General features: G+C 43.2%; 1 protein-coding gene across 3 annotated transcripts in view; it reads right to left on the reverse strand.

Annotated features, from left to right (window-relative positions):
* CREB3L2 (cAMP responsive element binding protein 3 like 2) overlaps window positions 1-19,118 on the reverse strand; it is a 120,554-nt gene that overhangs the window by 48,520 nt on the left and 52,916 nt on the right. The gene's annotated exons all lie outside the window — the stretch shown is intronic.

Raw genomic sequence — 19,118 nt, forward strand, 5'->3', positions numbered from 1 at the left:
AGGCAAATCTATCATTTGCTGCTTCAAATGAAGCCATTTATATACAGTGTCCAGTTATCTCTTGCTGTGTAGCAAACTAGCCCAAAGTTCAGTGGCTTAACATAAGTACACTTTATTATTTCTCACTATTCCATGGGTTGGCTGGGCAGACAAGCTGGTTTCATCTGAGTCCACTGTGCTGGAAGGTTGGCTGGGAGTGACGCGGGGCCAGGCCAGTCGAATGGCCGGACCCTTTCCTCAGTGACTGTGTCAGGCCGAGATCCCTCCCATGAGGGCAGAGGTGTCCTAACGCGGAGAAAACCAAACCTGAATGGCCTCAGCAGTCACACATCATCACTCCCTCCACATTCTTTTGGTCAAGGCAAGTGGTGAGGCCAGCTCAGACACATGGGATGGAAAAACAGACTCCACCTCTCGACAAGAGGAATGGCAAAATCACAACAGAAACAAGTGTGGGCGAAGGACAGCACCACTCACTGGGGGTTAACAGCGTAACTACCTACCTCATTTTTCATGGAAAATATTTTAAAATACACTATATCCTCTATTTCTATAGCATGGGGGTGCTATTTATAGCAAGGTGCCAAGTTCAAAGACATCAGAGGCAGCTTCCTTCTGCTCTCTCCAACCACCCGGACTCTGTGTTCCTCTCCAGTTTTTCCTTAACCTCTTCTCATCCTCCATGTTCAACACCACTGACTCCCTAACCCACAGCATGCCGTGAAGATGATACAGGAATGGTCTATACACATACTCACAGGGACTCCTACGTCCCTGGTTCCACGGTCCCCACTCTAACGGAGCTGCAGCCCCAGCCACTCTCCCTCATTGATAGGGGATATTCCAGGGTTTTTTTCAATCTTGGCACTATTGACATTTTGGACTGGATAATTCTTTATTATGGGGGTGGGGATTTTCTGTGCATTACTGGGTGTTTAGCAGCATCCCTAGCCTCTACCCAATGAATGGTAGTAGTGCCCCCCTAGTTTCAAAAACTGGAAAGGTCTTCAGACACTGTCAAATGTCCCTGTCAGGAGTGGGGAGAACCATCCTTGGTTTAGAACTACCATTACAGACTACATTAAAAATAATGATAACAAAATTAGGGGTGCCTGGGTGGCTCAGTCAGTTAAGTGTCTGACTGTTGATTTTGGCTCAGGTCATGATCTCACAGTTGTGGGATCGAGTCCTGCATCGGAATCCGCCGAGCTGACAGCACGGAGCCTACTTGGGCTTCTCTCTCTTCCTCTCTCCCTGCCTCTCTCTCTCTCTCTCTCTCTCTCTCTCTCTCTCAAAATAAACCAAATAGACTTGGGACACCTGGGTGGCTCAGTCATTGAGCATCAGACTTCGGCTCAGGTCATGATCTCACAGTTTATGGGTTAGAGCCCTACACTGGGCTTTGCGCTGACAGCACAGAGCCTGCTTCAGATTCTGTCTCCCTCTCTTTCTGCCCCTCCCCTGCTCACGTGTGGGCATGCTCACTCTCTCTCTCTCTCTCTCTCTCTCTCTCTCTCTCTCTCTGAAAAATAAACGTTAAAAAAGAAAATCTCTAAAATAAACTTCAAAAATAATAACAAAATTAAGTTAAATTTCAAAGTTCATCACAGCACCTGCTGCTAGAGCCACTTCTCCCTTCTTCACATTCCCTGAGCCACTTACTGATTAAATTTTAGGGACGCTTCTGGTATAGAAAGGAAGTTACAAAAGCAGACACAACAATAGGAGAACTGACTGCAAATGGTGATGCTTAGGGTAGGCAATGAAAACTCTTGGGATCCCCATGGATACTAAATTCTACCACTGAATTGTCAATAAAGGTGTTCTGAAATGAATGCAGCTTGGGGACAGGAAGGCAGGAGGTTAGAGCTCTAAGATTATGGAGCTTGTAGGACAGAACATCTCCTTTAATAAAGGTGAGAAAGAGACAACAGGGAAGAGGCCCTTGTAGGCTAGGTCCTCAAAGTAGAGTTAGGTTGGTGGATTTCACCAACATCACCAACAGGAGAACTGGCTGCATCTCATCAGGACTTTGGGCACAGGCAGATCGGCATCAGTCATCTATAAGAATAAGAGAAGTGCTTAGGGGAGAGCTCTCCGCACACAAACACATTTAGAACCGAGTAGTCCTTAGAAGCATCTAGGCAAGAATTCCCAAAGGCCGACTGCCTGCATCCCAATTACTAGGAGAGCTTTGTTTTTGTCATTTTGTAATGAAATATTTTAAACACTCGGAAAAATTATAGAAAATAGTACCATGAATGATTATGTATTCATTCTTTTGGGAAAAAAATCTTAACTTTTCCATGTTTGCTGCTACAACCTGTTTTTCTTAACTTTTTTTTTTTGACTCTTTCTTTTTAAACAAATATACATGAAGGGACTTACTGAAGCCCCAACCATTTCTCTTCATCCCTCCTAAAGTTACTGCTACCCTGAACTTGTTTATCATCCCTATTCAGGTCTTTACATTCTTACTACATATATATGCTTCGATTATGTACATATGAACCTTTTAAACTTTAAATAAATAGTGCCATACCTCACACGTCTTTCTGCAACTTTATGGTCTCCAAAAATATTTTTCAGATTTATTAATATTTATACAGGTAGCGCTGCTGCATTTACCTGCACCTCTGGGTTGTGCATCCCATTGCATTTATCTATTTCTTCTTGAGAAGAAGATATGTAAAGATTTTATTTATTTATTTTGAGAGAGAGCACATGTGCCCAAGCAGGGTGGGGGGAGGAGCAGGAGGACAGGGAAAGAGAACTTTTTTTTTTTCCTGTGAGGACTAAATATTTTATTCCTGACAATAGGTTCTATACACTTTTGTATTGCATTTTGCTTTTCAGTATCTGTATATAAGCTGTTCTTGAATTACGTATTATATAAACTTGCTTTCCTTCATGGTATTTTTTTAAATTTATTGATTTATTTCACATAATTTACTTATTTAAATTAAAGTTAGTATTTGTTTCAGGAGTAGAAGCCAGTGATTTATCACTTACATACAACACCCAGTGCTCATTCTAACAAGCGTCCTCCTTAACCCCCATCACCCATGTAGCCCATCCCCCCCACCCGACACCATTCCAGCAATCCTGTTTGTTCTCTGTATTTAAGAGTCTCTTATGGTCTGTCTCCCTCTCTGTTTTTATCTTATTTTTCCTTCCTTTCCCCTATGTTCATCTGTTTTGTTTCTTAGCAAATGGCAAGATTTCATTCATTTTGACCGCTGAGTAATAATTCACTGTATATTTATATATACACCACATCTTCTTTATCGTAAGTCAATGGACATTTCTTAATCCCTATCACCTATTTCACCAATTGCCCCCGCCCACCTCCCATCTGTAACCATCAGTTTGTTCTCTATAGTTAAGAGTCTTTTTCTTGGTTTGCCTCTCTTTCTCTCTCTTTTGCTTTTTGCTCATTTGTTTTGTTAAATTCCATATATGAGTGAAATCATATGGTACTTTTGTTTTTCTCTGACTTATTTCGCTTAAGCATAATACTCCATCCATGTTGTTACAAATGGCAAGATTTAATTCTTTTTTATGGCTGAGTAATATTCCAATATATATATATTTTAAATATATATATTTATATATAATAAATATATAATATATAATATAAATATATATTTATTATATATATAAATATAAATATATATATTTAAAAATATATTTATATATATATTTAAAAATATATATATATAAATATAAATATATATATAGATATAAAAAAGCCCCATCTCCAGAGGGGCTGCACCAGTTTCCATTCCCACCAACAGTGCAAAAGAGATCCTCTTTCTCCACATTCTTGCCAACATCTGTTGTTTCCCGAGTTGTTAATTTTAGCTATTCTGACAGGTGTGAGGTGGTAAGTATTGTGGTTTCTTTAGTATTTCTCTGATGATGAGTGATGTTGAGCATCTTTTCATGTGTCGGTTAACCATCTGGATGTCTTCTTTAAAAAAATGTCTATTCATGTCTTCTGCTCATTTCTTCACTGGATTATTTGTTTTTTGGGTGTTGAGTCTGGTAAGTTCTTTATAGATTTTGGATAATAACCCTTGATTAGATATGTCATTTGCAAATACGTCTCCCATTCCATAGGATGCCTTTTAGTTTTGCTGATTGTTTCATTTGCTGTGCAGAAGCTTTTTATCTTGATGAGCTCACAATAGTTCATTTTTGCTTTTATTTCCCTTGCCTTCGGAGATGTGTCAGGTAAGAAATTGCTGTGGCCGAGATCAAAGAGATTGTTGCCTGTTTTCTCCTCTAGGATTTTGATGGCTTCTTGTCTTCATTTAGTCTTTCATCTGTTTTGAGTTTATTTTTGTGTATGGTGTAAGAAAGTGGCCCAGTTTCATTCTTCTGCATGTTGCTGTCCAGTTCTCCCAGTACCATTTGCTAAAGAGACTGTCTTTTTTCCATTGGATACTCTTTCCTTTATCCAAGATTAATTGACCATACGTTTGTAGGTCCATTTCTGGGTTCTCTATTCTGTTCCACTGATCTAAGTGTCTGTTTTTGTGTCAGTACCATACTGTCTTGATGATTACAGCTTTGTAATACAGCTTGAAGTCCTGAATTGTGATGTCTCTAGCTTTGGTTTTCTTTTTCAACATTACTTTGGCTATTTAGGGTCTTTTCTGGTTCCATACAAATTATAGAATTGTTTGCTCTAGCTCTGTGAGGGACACAGAGAATCTGAAGCAGGTTCCACACCCAGCATGGAGCCTACACGGGGTTCAATCTCATGACCCTGAGATCATGACCTGAGTCAAAATCAAGAGTTGGATGCTTAACCAACTGAGACACCTAGGTGCTCCTAAATATTTTATTATTATATGCGAGACTGTAATAAACATTCTTCAACATGACAGGAAATTAAAAAAAATACAAATCCTGTGACCCACCTTTAGAGATTTTGAGTTGTTCAAAAGCATCCATATTAAATCCACCACCACTGCCTGTGCTTCTAATGCTTTAGTTTTTCAACTCCTGAAGGTCGACCTCATCCGCACTCACCTCCCCAACCCCCCTCCCACAAGCTCCACTTTACAATTAGTTCCCTAGAAGCTTACAATGTCCCTAGAGGTTGAGATATGCCCAAGTTAGAGGAAGATTCATGGATTTTGCAGCTACCATGTGTTAAACCTTAAATAGATAGTGGGGATACAAAATAGTAAATAAGAAAATACCAAAGGCCTGGGCCTTTCCTGACCACGCTTTGCATACGAGGAGCACAACACCTGCAAAACTAAGATTAGGACCCAGGTTTCCAGACTATAAGATAACCTGAAGTCAGGGTCTGCCTCCCTGAGCAGGTCTCCAAGGACCAATTTCCTGGTTGCCTGCTGGTGAATATTCTTCACATATCTGACAGAGGTCCTTTCAAGACCAAAATTAAGGTAACAAAAAGAGAAATAAATAACACAAACTTAAACGGCAAACACAAGAGCTGGAGTCACAGTCCCTGCGTTTCCGAGCCACGTTTCTGTCCCCTGAGCGGCAATGTCTACTCTGGCCAGCTGTGCTGACCCTGCTGACCTTCTGTAATCCTGCTGTACCCTGAGGCAAGGCTCTTTTTGATTGCACGGCTTTCCCAGGGAAGCTGCCAGGTTAGGCTGCTCGGCTGCCACCGTTTTCTTTCTCCTGAGCAGCACTAATGAATGTTTTCATGAACATCCCCCAGATAACCAATAATAAACCTTCTCTAACTCTGCCCACCATCCCCCAACTCCCTCTACTTCGGGCTTCATAGTAATTATCACGTTGCCAAACAACGTAGCTCTAAATGACAGGCAGTCCCGAAGAACTCGCAGTTGTTCCCAAATGCGTTATGATCACCTCCTCTCTGGAAAAAGAACCCCCTCAGAAGGAGGGACGGACTGTACCTAAGCTCCACCCACACCTAGGAACTGGGCAAGGCGGTGAGCACTGAGTAAGTCCCAGGGTGGACACTTGTGATGGAGAAAGATATCGTCCCGACTGGTCTCAACCAGATGCTGTGAGTCAGCCCAGCAAATCAGCTCCAGCTGTGGGCAGCTGTGGGCTCAGGCATTCAGCAGACAGGCTGACATCCCAGTGCCAGTGCCAGAAAGAGGCCAGAATTGGCCCACCATTAATGGCAGCCAGTAAGAGAGGATCTCAGAGACCAAAAACCAAAGAGGCAAAGTGACCCTCCTCAAAGAGGGAGCCTTCTTGGATCTTGCTAATACTTTAGCAAAGGACTATGCATGTGAATCCAAGAGTTTTAAAATTTTGAGTTGAATTTTTTTCAAAGACAAGGCATAATAGCATTTCACTGTTCTAATAGTCCAGTCAAGCTTTCTGGGGTTACAAGTCACTTTCATAGCATTCCAATCAATCAATGCTCACAAGACCTCAGTCATCTGCTTGAGCTAGACCTTGAACTAAGGTACTTTAAAAAAAAAAAAAGTTAATTTCTTCATTTTGAGACAGTGTCTGTACATGAGTGGAGGAGGGGCAGAGGGAGAGGAAGAGAAAATCCCAAGCAGGCTCTGTACTCAGCACAGAGCGCGACGTAGGGCTTGATCTCATGACCATGAGATCATGACCTGGGTCAAATTCAAGAGTTTGCCGCTTAACTGATGGAGCCACGAAAGGGCTCTTATTTCAAACTGATGGAACTTTCCCCATAGTGTTTCTCCCAGGAAAGAGGTGTTTGAGGTTCAGATCCAACTGCATGGACAAGTTCTATCAAGTATGAAACCATGACCCTGCCGACGATCACTGATGGTGCGGCTGACAGGACCAGCAGGTGCCAGGTCATCTGGTGGTGAAGCCCTTCACATATTAGACTTTCAGAAAGTGAGCAAGGTGTTGTCCTATAAGGCAGACATGTGCTCTTTCACAAATGAGAAAATGGGGACTCAGGGCAGTTAGGTACCTTGCCCAGGGTTGGGGTTGCGGGTTCTGAAGCGCGTGCACTTTCGACTATAGAACGCTGCCGCATTTAAGTCTGCCTCCAAAGCTAACATGTAGTGGGGGCTGGACCTGAAAAAACATTGACATAGATTTCACCAACAGCCCATCCACTCCTCCACCACAAACACAGTCTTCCGCATTCAGTGTGGAAACATGCCACGGGGTTGTTAGATGGGGTGGCTCCCGGCATCACTTCTGTGGGACACTAGCAGTAACGATGATGAAGGCATGTACTTGCCCTTAGGGCACGGCCCTGCCAGAGGGTTCCCGGTCCCATCACAGAATCTCTGACTTGGAAGAAACCTCCTTGAAAGGGTTGAACCCCTGCCTCAGGACAGGAACGTTCCTCACCCACTTCAGTGAAGACCCTTGGCAGCTTACTTTAAGAACCTGGGTCAAGGTTTCGTCTCCTCATTATCTAAGACCCGGCACTGAATGTCCTCCAGCCTGGCCCCAGCCATCCCGTAGTCGTGTCTGCCTTCATTCTGACCCGTGATGCCTTCATTCCAACCCTCATCGTTTCCTTATGGCATTGGGCAATATGGCTTTAGAGCCAGCTCTGGATTTGAATTCTGGCTCCCAGACATATGGGCCTGAGCAAGATGACTTCAGTTCTCTAAATTTCAGTTTGCAACCCCTGTAAAGTAAGTATAACAACAGTACCAGCTTCCGGTCATGAGGATTGAGTTAAATAATGCATGTGATACACCCAACACTTCCCTGGCATAGCAGTCAATTTTTTAAAAAGCTCTTTAGGAAAAAAAAATTATCAAAATTAAAACAATAAAATGTTGGCATTTTGTACTTGCCACTGGCTTCCCACAGTGCTCTTTCTAGAATATCTTTTCATCTTCCTATGCATTAGGAAACTACCTTTTAAAAAAGAACATATCTGTTTCTTCTACAGTCATGCTAGACAGACATAGCTTCAATAGACTTTTTTGCTTCTCTGACCAACTTCAGCCTTTTGGAATAAGTATCTCTTAAGTTGACACATTTTTACTCTTCTTTGATGTTTCTCTCATTGCCAAGTGACTTAAATCCTTTACCTTTCAGGCCTTATAAACTTCATAACCAAGATGGAAACATTTTTACCCAGCCCCCCTGAGCCTAGTACAGACCACAGGTCATATGCACTCAACAACTGTCTCTTGTCTCAATTTATTGTCATTCTACAATATCCCAGCCAAACAGTAAACAAATCCCAATGAAGATCTAGGCCTCCCTATAATTATAAATAATTGCTATCAAAATTTTTAAAACATTATCCACGTTTACAAATCAGATAAATTAAGAGAAATTCTTAACCTTACATAAATTACTTACTTTATAAAAAAAAAAATCACCACATTGCTGAAGCACCGACATTGTATTTGTAGATCATTGGCCAGTTGTCAAGGGGACATGCAAGGAAAGAGTGGTTTACAATCTGGGCTGCCTCCCGCTGCTAACAACCGCCCCAAGAACTGAGGTCATGGGGGTGAGGAAAAGGGAGTAGGAGAATAATGGATTCATAATTCTTTTCAAGTTCATTTTTTATTTATTTTGAGAGAGAGAGAGAGATAGCAAACAGGGGAGGGACAGAAAGAGAGGGAGGCAGAATCCTAAGCAGGTTTCATGCTGCCCGTGCAGAGCCTGACGTGGGGCTTCAACTCATGAGCTGCGAGATCATGACCTGAACTGAAATCAACTGAGCCACCCAGGGGCTCCAGGACTCCTAATTCTTGAGCTTGAATAACTGGTCACATAAAGCTACTGAGCTGACTTCCTTGTATAGCTCACCACTAGGTTTTCTCTCTTTGAACAGATATAGTGAGTGTTTACTCTGAGCAACGCGCTGTATTGGCCGAGATGTACAGAAAGATGAGTCAGGGTCATCTCATAGAGAGATGACGGTCCTGAGGGACAATAGGAGTTACCTGAAGTGGATGTCCTGTGCCCTTACCGACCGATGTGCTCAGAGAGCATGTTCAAAGCAGTTTTGCCCTCCAGAGGTGGGGCCGACAGGCATCTCCTGTGCTCAGACTAACTGAGGAATGCCAGCCCCAGCCTTGGACTTCTCTGGCTGGCATACCATCTCTTCTAGATTCAGTTTCCTTGTTTCATTCTGTGTGTGTGTGTGTGTGTGTGTGTGTGTGTGCCTGTGTGTGTGTGTGTGTGTGTGTGTGTGTGTGTGTGTGTGTGCTGGATTTTGGACTGAATCAGTAGTTTCCCACCTTTTCTGATCGTTGGACTCTTTCGGGAATCTAATGAAAGCTTCCTACAGAAACATGCCCACAAGCACAGACTCCTGGTGGCTCCCTACCTCCTTGAGCCTGTCCAAGAACAGGAGAGGAGGATTCCATGGATTTCCAGTTAAAAACCACCAGCAGAGATAATACTACAACACACAAATAGTTACAGGTCATTGCTATTAACCTATTCAGCTCTAATACCCTATAATTTTCTAAAATGCTGCAGGCAATACAAAAGGCAAAAGCTTTTCAACTTAAGAAAAGGCCCTCTTTCTGCTTCTTGGGTCTGCCCCTGTTACCCTGCCGTTACCCTGCCTAGGGCAGTGAAGCTGGGGAGGTATAGGAGGTAACCATGGGATAGCAGCACCCGGCAGCTCCCTGCCAAGAGGCAGGGGCCCAAGGCCTGCCCTGGGCTCCAGTATATGCAGCTAACAAAGATGCTATTCTCCAAGCCTACTGCCTGGAATGGGGCTGCCTTTGCTGCCCGCATCTGGCTGAAGGCTGGCTCTCAGGCAGGGAAAGGAGGGTTTTTAGTGAAAAAATTGTAGCTAGAAGCCTTGCCCAGAGCACAGAATGCTTCAAAGACTTGGAGCCCCACATGTATGGGACGCGGTAGGGGAAGGCTGACAACTCCCAAAACCTCAAAGAAATGCAAAGAAATAATTTTGAGGGCATGCCTCAAATTTACCTTAGAAACCAAGGTTTCCCTCTAGCAAAACACATAGTTGGCCAGTATAGTTGGCCAGTATTGGACAGGGAGAGAGGGAGGGAGGAGGGAGGTGGGGGAGAGGAGGGAGGGGAAGGAAGAGGTGTCCTCCCCTCTCCACTCTCCCAGGGGCCATCTTCAAGGAGGCTGCTCCTTAGACCTGAGTGGATCTTGCCCTGCAAATGTGCCCTGGGCACAAACCACCCAGAAAATGGCCTAGCAGGAGAGGAAAAGACTATTCTGTCAAAAATCACAAGGAAAAATAAAATGGCTCATAAGTCAAACCCTAATACAGTGCAATTTCAAGGTCTCTCAATTTTTTCCAGTACCAATTTTAGGTACGATAAAGAAATCTGGAGTTGAGCTTTAGAATTCCCCATTAAACAAGCAGTTTGGGGGGATGGGGGTTGGTGGGGAGAGGGTTGTATTTTTGGTAGATGCTTTACTGAAATTTTACAAGCAGTAGCAGAAATTGTTTCTCAAGAGCCCTATTCCTGCAAACAATCATTGGTTTGTAGTATCCGGAAGTGCCTTTCTCTGTGAAAAAATAAAAGCATGTGAAATAGGGTTAGTCAAATTGTAAAGGCTTTGGGGATGCTTGTATAAAGGAAGCCTATTATAAATTCATTGGTAGGGTTTATTCTATTTTTTCTAAAAAGAGTCACCCCTAATTTATTTATTATGTAAACATGAATTTTTATGTGATATTTGTTTCCAGGGAGATGCACCAAATACTAATCCCTTTTAAACTGCATGATTTTTCACCATTAAAGCAAGTAATGGTGCATTTTCTCCAAATGCAATCCAATCTTGAATGGTCTACAGCGGGGCTTCTTGCTTAACATTGGAGGTGAAAAAATTCATTATTTCATTTTATGCAAACAAATCAATTAATGAGATAAAGGGAGAAACACCCTGTGGGTGGCTCCTGCTGGCACAGAGGAGCTCAGAGACTCAGAGTTAAATGACACAAAGAAATCCAATCTGCCTACTTCTTGGTTCATTCATATATATAGTAGCAAATGCCCCAAAATGTATTTCTTAGAACATCCAGATACTACAAACCCAAACTAGCCTTAGCCTGGAGGAAGGCCTCTCTTCTATGGCTTAACAGGATCGGACAAGTTCCTACAGGAATAAAACTAAGAAAACATAATAATAATAAAAATAAGCCATGTTGAACACTTAGTGCTTTACGCATGACAAAACACTTCCACATCGTTATTGTATCTGATCTGGACAAGATCAAGAATAATGTAGAAGGTTGGCCTGGGGACTATGGAGGAAAGGGTGGGATTCCTGGTTTCCAGTTCCATTCCCGTTTACTTTCAGCGTCTCATGCTGCATCCCTGTCACCAATACAGAGAACTCAGCAACAAGATTCCTAATTCTCAGATGCTTTTTGAATTGTGATTTGAGTTTGAGATTAGGATATCTCCTCATGTTGTGAGAGGAAATTCTTAGGGTCCTTCTAGAGCAGTCAGAGCTATCCCAGAAATTACATATAATCCATATCACATGGAGTAGTCCTCTTTGATTAAGAAACTCAAACCATCCCCTGAAGTCCTTCTCTTGTATCTTCCTTCCGCTACGACAGGTGAATCTTCCCCACAAATAAAAGCTCTTCAAAATCACAGTCAAGCCAACCATCCCAGGTGGAGGCAGTCCAGCACTTGCCATTCTGTTCTCTCCATCAGCACTGGAGCCACAGAGTCCATGGGTGGTCTTGACTTGCCCAGTCCCACAGTCCAGATTCTGCCTCCATATCGCCAGTGGGAGCACTAGAGACCCAGCAAGGCTTTCTTTTTTTTTTTAATGTTTTTATTTATTTTTGAGACGGAGACAGAGCATGAGCAGGGGAGGGGCAGAGAGAGAGGGAGACACAGAATCCAAAGCAGGCTCCAGGCTGTGAGCAGTCAGCACAGAGCCTGACGTGGGGCTTGAACTCACAGAGTGTGAGATCATGACCTGAGTTGAAGTCGAACGCTTAACCGACTGAGCCACCCAGGCGCCCCATAGACCCAGCAGGGCTTTCTGCCAGATGTATACCACATGCCAAAGCCAACAGGTGTGCTTTTAACCGGCCCATACTTAAAATCCCCAACATAATTCAATCCGAGTCTAAATTCCCCACAGAGGCAAAGTAGATGTAAATTTCTTATTCACCATCTCCCAAACTGCCTGAAGAGTTTCCTCCTAATTGGTGTTTTATAACCCTTCTGATACCCCTCCTTCTGTGTTTACTTTTAATTTGTAGTTTTTACCCTTTTATGCTCTTATGATATAAGCCAGCTGGGAGGCTTGTTTTGGCCAGTCTCTTCTGACTGTGCCTCCCGCCTCCTCTACACATAAAACCTCCTTCTCTTCTCAGGTGCTTTCCACTCTAAACAGAAAACGACTTTATCTCTCTGCCCCATCACACACCTTCCAGTCTTTACCAGGAAACCCCCAGGGCATTCTCTCGGGGCCTCTAACTTCAAAGAAGGCATAAGCTAGGATATTCATTGTTTGTATTTTTTTTTATTTTTTAATGTTTATTTATTTTTCAGAGAAAGAGAGAGAGAGAGAGTGTGTGTGTGTGTGTGTGTGTGTGTGTGTGTGTGTAAGCAGGAGAGGGGCAGAGAGAGAGGGAGACACAGAATCTGAAGCAGGCTCCAGGCTCCGTGCTGTCAGCACAGAGCCCGACGCAGGGCTCGAACCCATGAACCACGAGATCATGACCTGAGCTGAAGTCGGATACTTAACCGACTGAGCCACCCAGGCGCCCCTTTTGTTTGTATTCTCTTGAGTCCTGCCCTAAAACAACTAAACTCTGGTATTTTTGCCATTCTAGAAAAGCTTCTGACTGTGGTAACAGGCTCCAGATCATAGACTGATGAAGCCTGAAGAAATACTGGAAGTCATCTGGGCCTACCTGGTCATTTTAATTTGAGAAAACTGAGATTTGGGACAATATATGAAATCTTTACACCGTTGATTCTGTGACCAGAGAGATGGAGACTGTCATAGGATCACCAAACGAATGACTGAAGAGTCCCACAGACTTCCTTCATGGAATTCTTTGAAGAGGACCTATGTTTCACAATGGGACAATTCTATCTCAAGAGCCAACGTCAAGGATGTCAGGTGTGAAAAATTAAAGGAGCCATAAAGGTTTCAGGGAAAAAAAAAATTGGCATACTCCCTTGAGCCCTATTTATTTATGAGCCAGATATGCCGTCAGATTACCAAGATCATCTCATCTCTAAAGTGCTATGCTAGGGAAAAGAGAAAGGGCTTCAAGAGTACAAGGTACTATCTGCCTTGTTGTCCAAATGCACAGGGAGTGACTCACTGCCAGCTGGTACCCCTTCACCCCCAGATAAGAGCAACAAGAATTCCATAGGTTGCCAAACTGAGAGATCCAGGCAGGTTCTGGCTTAAAGCCACTTAGACTTTTGCTCTGTCAGATCTCACATGTATGTTTCACCTCCCTGGCATGCTGGCCTGCTGAAATGTACCGGAGGCTCCTAACCCTCTGAAGGAGTGTTCCATCCACTGGCGTCATGAGTCCGAACACGTATGTTCTAGATCAGCTCTGTAATTTTTAGCAGTAACCTTGAGCAAATCACTCATGCTTTCTACCCCATCTGAAACTAGGAAAACTGCAATCTGCCTTTCACACTTGTCAGAAGATAAAATGAATTCATAGAGAGCCTGATCTGGATATAATATCGTAAATAAAAACTGGGCGAGAACCATTAATGGGCTATGAACATGAAAGTCACCCACATAGATAGTTATTTCTTTCCTCCTCTTGACCTGCCAGTTAACAAGTGCAAATACTGGGAGCATGGCACCTGCTGGATGTCTGCCCTTCCATGACCCTTCCTCTTTATGAAACTCAACCAGCTGAGGTCATGAACCCCCTTCTATCTCCGAATGCTGTTAAATCCAGGAGCTTGACAGCTTGGTCAGGACAGAAATCTTGGCCCAGTGAGGAGTGAAGAACCACCAGTTACCTCTCTGCTAACTGGTGAGACCGGAGAGAGATTGGAAAGGCAAACTCCATTATTTTAAATGAAGAAGCTAAAGCTAAGAGATGCTCAGGTACACACTCCAAAGAAGCAAAACATGACGTTTATTCACTTAGAGCAGTTTCTGTCATTAATAAGGGCTCAATAAATGCTAGCTGTTTTATTGTTATCGTTGCTACAAACTTTGCTGAAAGGGGGACAAATTATTAAGCATTTCTCTGATCTATCAGCCTATTAACACGATAAAAGATTGTGAGGCTCACGGATTCCTGGTGATCTCATACTAGATTCTAGTTTGTTCATTTGCTTACCAAGAGGCTCAGTGTTTAGTTCGTCAATTCCTAATTGATAAATCTTCCTCTTCCCCTTTTGTTTGTTTTTCAACGTTTTTTTTTTTTGTTTTTTGTTTTTTTTTGTTTTTTTATTTTTGGGACAGAGAGAGACCAAGCATGAACGGGGGAGGGGCAGAGAGAGAGGGAGACACAGAATCGGAAACAGGCTCCAGGCTCCGACCCATCAGCCCAGAGCCTGACGCGGGGCTCGAACTCACGGACTGCGAGATCGTGACCTGGCTGAAGTCGGACGCTTAACCGACTGCACCACCCAGGCGCCCCCCTCTTCCCCTTTTGAAAACCAGGCCCATATCTCCAATCTAAAACCCTGATATTCCTCCATAGGTCATCACTCTGATTACATCCATGTTTCTTCGAGCCTTTTCATTTTATCCAGCAATTATAATTTTCATGGAAACTCCTCACTCAAACTTTTGTAAGAGAACTGGTCACAGCCAAACTGGATTATCTAGGGCTCACCTGGTGGCACACCTGACAAAAAAGACCCAGAAAACCCAAAATAAGCCAGTGAGAAGAAAGAGATCATCCCCAGTGGGCAACTGAGAATCCATGACAGAGCTAGCAGAAAGTGAGAAGACTAGGGCAACTTGGTTGTGAAAAATTGTCCTGGAGAGGCTCAAAGATACCTGGCCTGATTGTAAACAGCAGCCAGCCAAAGATTCCCCAAGATGGATATTTACAGGTTTTCAAGTCTTCTTCTAGAAGTAGAGTCCAGGTGCTTCAAAAGGCATCCGTCTAGTGCTTTGGCCACCAGACTGATATTCCCTCTCATATAACCCTGCCCCTTCTTTTCATTTGACCTTGGGAGACTTGGAGAATGTCTAATGAAGGTGAAAAAAAGACAGCTAGCATTCTCTTTCTAAGAAAGACCGTGAATGGAATGTAGCGATCTTGGAGTTGTTAGGAGAGTAAGCAAACTAAAGATATTTTGCAGTCCCTCTGGGAAACGACGTGCAAACCTCACATGTAAAAGCTTAAACAGCTTAATTGAGCATTTTTCTCCCAAGAGAGAATGTAGAGCAATGCTTCTCCAGTGTTTTTCATTGTTCAACAGCAGTGGATACTTGCTTACTGAGTCACAAGTAGGGAACATTTGCTCTCTGGTCATTAGCGGTGCTTTTTCGCTACGCACTGTAGCCAATGGTCTCAGAAATGACAACAGGTTTGAATGCAATAGTGATGCAATGCTTTAATGAGGGTGGGGAATGTTTTGGAAAGAAAGTCAGCAAAGTTTCATTAATAAATGAAATAAGAAGTCAAAAGGGCAGCTGCTGGTGTAGTAGGAGGAATGCTCTATTTGGAATTAAATAGGTCTTTTTTTTTTTAATGTTTTATTTATTTTTGAGACAGAGAGAGACAGAGCACGAACGGGGGAGGGTCAGAGAGAGAGAGGGAGACACAGAATCTGAAGCAGGCTCCAGGCTCTGAGCTGTCAGCACAGAGCCTGACACGGGGCTCAAACTCACGGACTGCGAGATCATGACCTGAGCCGAAGTCGGATGCTTAACCGACTGAGCCACCCAGGTGCCCCTGGAATTAAATAGGTCTTGATGTAGATGTAGCTCTCTCACAATCCAGCTCCGTGACTTCAGGCAAGTCATTTAACCTCTCTGGGTCTCTTTTCTTAGAATACAAAATAAAAGAGTAGAACCAGCTGGTCTCCCGGGCCCCCTGCAGCTCTAACATTCTGAGAACAGCTATGATGTAGGCGGCCTCCATTTCTCCTCACCAAGGGGAATAAAATAGCCTGAAAACAAATCTTAAGCCTGAGTCACTGTTCTTCCCTCTGGCCTTTCCTTCCCTCTGGCCTTTCCTGAGGCTCTTTTGGCAAAGAATTCGTACCCCTAAGGATGACTGAGCTAACAGCTGGACGGCACTTGGCTAATTTCTGCCTTTCAACAGCTGGCCCAGGACGCAAACAACCAGACAGGATTCTACCAGAAAAAATGACTCAACTTTTGCAGGCCAAGTATATGGAGAGAAATACCCAACCTAAAAAGTGTTGTACTGTTCTCTCCTGGCCCCTAGACCAATATCCTTGCAGCCTAGCTGTACTGAACCACTATGGGAAATGAGGAAGAAAGAAAGGAATAGACAATTTCTAGGAAGCCCCAGAAAAATCCATGGCCAGAGTATCATGTTTTCTGCTCTACTCCTTAGAAGAAACCAAACATTCTGAAGTGGTGAGAAGTTCTCCACCAGACCATGTTGGTATTCCAGGTAAAAAGATTCTTCAGAGATTGAAATTGTCCTGCATATTACAGGGCCCCTGGATGCTAAATACTAGTAGGTTCTCACTCCCCAACATGAGGACAACCAAAAACCTACCATGTATTTCTAAAAACCAAAGAAGGGAACTTCTGATGTAGACCCAGCTGGATGACAAAGATTGTTTATGTTACCTCCGGTTCTTCCGTGGGTCTGTTTTCATGATTCATGGGAAATGCAGCCCTATGTCAAAACGTTCCCTTGATGGCTGTCTGGGTCATTGGATTGTTCTCCCTCCATGGCCTCACTACCCACTAATATCTGAGGGCCCCTTTCCCCATGAATCCTAACACTCTCAACATTTGCAAAGCTCAGTTTTTCTAATAGGCTAAATCTCTAACCTTTGAAGTCTGATCCTTTCCTCACCTTTGTTTAAACAGATTTTTTGCCACCAGCAGCCCGTTTATAAGGGAAAGGGAAAGGGAAAGAAAAACAGCCACTCACAAAGCTGCACACAGAGTCTGTGTGTGGAACGAAGGTGCCACTGGGGCACCTCACGGACTCGTGATGTCTGCAACGTGCAGTAAAATTAGTAAATCGTGCCAGGGCTAATACGCCAGTCTCAACAAAGTGGTTTGTTTATGACGGCTTCTCGCTCACAAAAGAGGTATTTAAAAACTTTACAAGTAACCTTGGGGATGGACTAGGGGAAAAGTAAACATAAAGCACAAGTTTTGCCTTTGCAAGCAGCAGGCGCTGTATCAATGACAGGACAGCACCTAACACACACAGATAAGTGAAGCAAACACTGGGAAACACAGCAGGATTGCGACCACTAAGAAGGAATTACTGGGGCACCTGGGTGGCTCAGTTAAGTGTCTGACTTCTGCTCAGGTCATGATCTGAGTTCATGAGTTCGTGAGTTTGAGCCCCATGTGGGGCTCTGTGCTGACAGCTCAGAGCCTGGAGCCTGCTTCGGATTCTGTGCCTCCTTCTCTCTCTGCCCCTCCCCTGCTCGTACTCTGTCTGTCTGTCTGTCTGTCTCTCTCTCTCTTTCTCTCTCTCAAAAGTAAAAATAAAACATTAAAACAAAATTTTTTTTTAAATACTAAGAAAGATTTATTGATCAAAGGTGGATAACCCTAACTTGGTATTTATCATCCATCCAAAATGTAAAACAGTCCACATGAGGTTATTTCAATATACTAAGGTAAGCAGGGATATAAGTAAGTAGATATTTAAAATGTTATTGTAAAAATAAATAAATAAATAAATAAATAAATAAATAAATAAATAAAATGCTATTGTAGAAAGCTGTTTGTGAATACATTAAAATGAGGAAAATACATATCAAAAAGAAAACACATTACCAAAACTGAATTCCCTTTACTTTTCAATTATGGAGAATTATCTACAAATGCTATAATGTATGGAGAGAGATCTGACAAAATGTTGACAAATTTCTGCTTGGTAACAGATGTGTAACTAGTCACATAGTATAACAGATGTGTTTTTTAATTCCTATTTATATTTTCTATGCTGAAAATCTATGAGTTTATTTTATTTTTTATTTTTTTATTTGAGAAAGAGAGAGCACGCACGAGGGGGGTGAGGGGGCAGAAGGAGAGAGAGAGAGAGAATCCCAAGCAGGCTCCAGGCTCAGTGCAAGAGCCTCACATGGAGCTCAATCCCACGACCCTGGTATCATGACCTGAGGTGAAACCAAGAGTCAGATGTTCAACCAACTGAGCCACCCAGGTGCCCCCAAACCCAAGGGTTTATCATGGGGAGAAAGCATTTGTTTTTCAAAAACAGACTCCATTTAATTGAATTAAGTGAGACCTAGATTAAATAGCCCTCAGGGAACAAAGAACAGTGAGGAGAGCTGACTAGAGGACAGCACTTTCTGCCCAGAAGGCAGATTTTCTATATTTCATTCCTGATATATATATAAAAAAATAACCCATTGGGAGACCCGGGCTTAACAGGCTCTGTAGGACAACAATACCCCAACTCACAGCATTGGGTGTTTTCCCCACTGGCACTTTATTTATTTAATTTTTTGAATGTTTATTTTTGAAGGAGAGAGTGAGAGACAAAGCGCTAGTGGGAAGAGGGGCAGAGAGAGAGGGAGGCACAGAATCTGAAGCAGGCTCCAGGCCCTGAGCTGTCAGCACAGAGCCCAACGCGGGGCTGGAACTTACGAGATCACAACCGGAGCTGAAATGGGACGCTTAACCAACCGAGCCACCCAGGTACCCCTCCCGCCGGCACTTTAAATGTTAAATGCACAGAAATCTCTTCAATTTTGTCCTCCACGGTGAGGGCAATCAGGCCCCACAACTGGGCCTTTCTCCAACAAGCACAGCTACCTGCAAGTGAACGTGAGGGGTTTGTTTTCAAAAACAGCTTCAACGGGGTAGTCTGTGTGCAACTGAAATGCAAACGCTGGAAATGAGTTCCTTTTTTCACCACCAGGGTGGGCCCTGGAACATCTCCCAACCACGGCCCCAACAACAACACCATTATAAATCAGAATTTCCACCCTGAGCCACTGTAATTAAGCTCTTATCCTTAGATTGTATTTAGTGGTAGTTTCTGTTCTCTCATGAATTAGGGCCACCAGCCAAAAATACCC

This window comes from Prionailurus viverrinus, chromosome A2, assembly GCF_022837055.1.
Source record: "Prionailurus viverrinus isolate Anna chromosome A2, UM_Priviv_1.0, whole genome shotgun sequence".
In the NCBI taxonomy this organism is placed as follows: Eukaryota; Metazoa; Chordata; class Mammalia; order Carnivora; family Felidae; genus Prionailurus; species Prionailurus viverrinus.